Source organism: Chiroxiphia lanceolata, chromosome 3 (genome assembly GCF_009829145.1).
Source record: "Chiroxiphia lanceolata isolate bChiLan1 chromosome 3, bChiLan1.pri, whole genome shotgun sequence".
Taxonomy (NCBI): Eukaryota; Metazoa; Chordata; class Aves; order Passeriformes; family Pipridae; genus Chiroxiphia; species Chiroxiphia lanceolata.
The window spans coordinates 41938327-41942710 of NC_045639.1; the positions used below are offsets into that span (position 1 = coordinate 41938327).

At 42.2% G+C, this 4384-nt stretch overlaps 1 long non-coding RNA gene across 1 annotated transcript; it reads right to left on the reverse strand.

Moving 5' to 3' along the window:
• Positions 1-314: 314 nt before the first annotated feature.
• On the reverse strand, positions 315-2472 carry LOC116784689. Its single transcript, XR_004356201.1, has 3 exons — positions 2353-2472; positions 1038-1230; positions 315-382 (listed from the first exon to the last, which is right to left on the reverse strand). It is a non-coding gene; the product is annotated as an uncharacterized LOC116784689 (long non-coding RNA).
• Positions 2473-4384: the final 1912 nt, after the last annotated feature.

A 4384-nucleotide genomic window follows, 5' to 3' on the forward strand; every position in this document is an offset into this window, starting at 1 on the left:
AAGTGCCCATCCCTTTCATCCGGCAGCTCTGAGACCCTCTTCCTCAAAGAAGACAGAGACCTTGCTTTAGTTATGGCACTGATCAAAGCCTCCTCTTCTACACAGCTCTTGGCCAACTTCATTGGGCTGCTTTCAATATACTTTCATACCTCTTTGCTTTAGAGCATGTGTATGCTGGTGCTGTGGGGAGTAAGCAGCATCATCCCAGGAAATGAAATTGCCAAGTGAGGACAGAGACTGGTCAAGATTATGCTCTCAAGCTGTGGTAGCTCATATCAAGAAGGACCACACACTTTTGCTATTTCTTACCTCTGAGGAAAAATGTTGGTTGACCGTAGGTGTTACATTGTCACTTCATCGTGTTCATAGTCATAGTTCAGAGCTGCAAAGAAAAGCAAAGATACAGTGTCTCTTGAACTTCAGAAGCCAGTTGATAAGCAAGAGATCCAGCAAATATATGGTCATACAAACAAATACAAGGACAAGTGTTTGTTTGGGAGATCCTTGTTGCCCTGGCTCAGGGTTTTCATAATTTACACATATATGTGGCTTGGGCACAGAGGGCATGGGGAGGAGGGGCTTGTTCTGCATCTGCAACAGAGTTGCTACAGGCCTCTGTGTGGTGGTGCCTCTAACTGGGCTGCTCTGACATGCCACCACAGCTCCACTCGCTCTATGTTAGTGAGCACTCACATTGCGGGCGGGAAGCCCGGTTGGATGCAGTGTTCTGTCTCTTGTATTTACCTATCCAGACTCCCTTACAAAGTGGGAATAAGCAGTATTATTCCCTGTTTCTGTAATTTTTTTTCTGTACTTGGATTTGGCAAATGTTATTGCAACCTGGAATAAGAGATTTATCTTAGTGAGTTGGTCAGGTTTGTTGAGGCCATTACCCACTGTGTGCTAAGTATATGGAACAGCAGATCAGGGCTGAGACCTATGGTTATAGCCCCTCAAAACCTTTTTCATTGTCCTAAATTTTTATTCAAAAAACCTAGAAATGTGGAGGGGGAACAGCTTTCCCTGCACAATGATACCTGATCTCAATTTGTCCATCTGTAGCTTCTGTAAGGATTCCTCCAGTGCCACCAACACTCTTGCACCCCAACCCACAGGGAGAAGGTTCTCTTTGGTGTGTTCAAACCCACAGATAAATCTGTTCCTGGATACTACCAGCCAAGGGGAGATGCATGCTTCCATTCACTGCATGCTCCACTGCAGCATCTGTTCCTACAGAAATAGAGCTCTTCATAATCCTTTACCTAAATAGTATTTCTGCAGCTGGATTTCATTATGCTTAATTCTTCTTTCCTTGATGAACATTGACTGTTGCAAGTTCTCCTTCTGCAATCCCTAGTGCCCAGTGGCAGATAAAAAATCACAGCCTTCCTAAACTTTGATCATATTCAAATATTTCTGTCATTTATTTATTCTACCATGAGAAATTTGCAGGAAGAGTACAACGTCAGCTTTAAGCATTTGCAATACTTTTTTCAAATTTATTTTACAAGTGTGAGTGCTGCACTTGTACCTAGAGAGGGACTGAAAATCCTGAGGATCCAATGCAGCATCCATATTGCAGCAGTGCCAGACTGCAAAGATCAGGGCCTCTTGCTGCACATACAGTCCAAAATCCTTGGGAGAGACAGCAAGAGCCCAAAGACCACATGGTTTAGATCGGGTAGCTACAATACAGCAGGTGGAAAACAGCAACAAGGAGGGAAAATAAAATGCTGGTTTCATGTGCTCACTGACAACACCAGGGACAGACCTATATGTCCTGATGCCTTTTTAATAGCACTGCCCAGGAGATCTCAGCACCGCAGGTTTGCCATGATATCCACTTCCCCATGAAAGCTCCTCACTATTCTGCTCAGGCTTCCTGGGAAAAAAAAGCTGCAATTAGGGCAAAAAGGGCTCCCTTGGTGCTCTCCAAGGGGGATTCAGCAGCAACAGATGCACCCCACTCAGATGGGTACTGCAGCAATATGGTGGTATTTGGTAGAGGGGCTTTGGAAGCAGGATTTCCTCACTTTGCAGGAGCAAGGGAGATAGTGCGAAATTTAGGTGCCAGCATATAGCCTGCTAGCTGTTTTGGAGCTGATCCCTTGAACCCTCACCTTGTCTGCCATCCCTCCCTGGCTGTGACGTTAGCTGTGTGCTGACTCCTGGTTTTGTAACAAAAAAACTGCTTCACCTTAGGCCTTGCTTCTGCTAATCTCACAATTAATTTCAGTAACCAGAGTTAATCCTGGTTTTAACTTTGTTGCAGCCTGAAGGACTTCTGAGATATGAAACATTGGAGAGTGGGTGGGGTTGTTTAAAGACATGTTCAAATATAGTTTTTCATACCTGGGCAATCCCAGAAAGACATATAGCTGGTGATAACCTTGGGTGCCAAACATTCTGCTCCACTGACGAAAGCTTCTGATACATCTGAGTGCCGCACAGATTCCTTTCAGCCTCTGACAACTAGTCTACAGACAAATCATGGAAAGAAGGAGCACCGTCATATCCTCAGCCATTTATTTAAGCTGTGGTTATTGCCCATAGTGCCATTATATTTATACGCATTACACGGCAGGTGACGTATCTGTTTTGCGTAGTATCGCTAAGGGAAAGGTTAGGACATCTTGTAGAGATCCAGCAACAAAAGCAAACATTGTGTAAGAATTCAATACCATTATTTAATAAGGAATTCAACATAGTGTATTCAAGTTCATACATTTATACAACTTCTTTTACTGTCAGTTACAAGCGGGAGTGTAAAGTACATCTCCCTTGGGGTGGTTGTCTGTGCATCACTAATGATTACTGCTGTAAGGAGTCATCACATTAAATGTTCAAGTAAGAGAAAGATTTTACAAAGTCAAGCTATGAGATATGAGGAGTTATTTCAAATAAACAATCCAAGTACATCTGCTTCCCTCCAAATATTATCTTAAACTTTAGTGTTGGGTTTTCTGGCAGAGAAATCATACTTCAGGCAGACTTTGAACATCCAGATACTATTTTCTTTTTTTTCTTTTTGCTGATCATGACCTTTTCCTGTGGCAGCCTCAAGGATTTTGAGGAACTGGATTTTCCTCTGTTATACTGAAGTAACTCTTTTGATTGCTGCAAGGTGAATGCTGACTTACCTGTTACCTTACCTGCTCGCACGGATGTGGTGGACTGCCCAAGTGGTCTGTCTACCACTTCCAATAACAGGGTCATGAACACAGTATTCCTAACCCTGCAATTTACCATCATGCAAACAGCTGGAACAAGTTGAAACCAAGCAGAAGACAGTATTGTTACCATATGTATTCCTTATCTTGATTTACTTTCACTGAGTAAGTTTTTAAAGGAGCTTTTAAGAACTCAAGTGCTATCAAGGATTCTAGCCACTTCCAGAAAAAACAAAGACTGCAGGTAGGAAGTTATATTTCAGAACAACATGTTTCAAATGCTGTTTGGTTTCCCCATAGACATTAAAACATGATATATTTTTTCCTGTATTTTTCCCCCACTCTGAAAGCCAGGATAAAGTGCTATAAGTAAAATTGAAAAGGAATAGAAGGAGTATTCAGGTAAAATTATCTGTAAGCTTTTCTGTTTTGCAGACTGCTTCTTTTAGGATTGAGAGATAATGAAAGCTTGTGGGAAAAAACTTGTTTACCGATTTACTGTCTGATGCGTTCTGTGTCCAAAAATTAGCATTACTTGAGTGCAAATATAGAGATTCTCAGTGGAGACAAGTTGAATACCTTTAGGATATCTTACATAGACCTAGATCTATGGATCTAATAAAGAAAATATCTGTCAAAGCAGAAGACCTTTAGGCTCCATGAAATACACTTCTACCTAAGAGGGAGGTGACACACAATTCCAGAGTCCATACCCAGCTTGAAAAATGGGATAAATCTGTATGTCCTTCTGGTAAACAGACAATGTGACTCTACAGACCATGAAGCCACGTGCCAATTTTGAACTCTCTTTAATGACCCATTCACCAATTTCAGAGGCATCAAGCCTGTCCTATTCTAGTGTTAGTGAGAGCAGGACTAGGAGAAAATATTCATGTGGTGCTAACTTGGTCACAAGTTTCCTCTGGCTTGTTGGCTATGGCTTTTTGTGTCATCAGACGTTTGTTCATGAAGTTTCCTTTAACTCCCAATGCCAATGCATATCGAATGGGACAACTCCAGGAGCTTGACACGGGGACAGTGATACATTCAAACAGTTGAATGTATCAACTGTAGGAAAGAGTAGGAAGAGTAGGGAAGAGTTTAGACACTTCAAATCCTGTTTCCTTTGAGATAACCCTGAGTTTTGGAGCTGATGGAGCCAGGACCTCAGCTTTCCTCTGCCCCTCACCCTTCATTTCCTCTAGGCATTACAG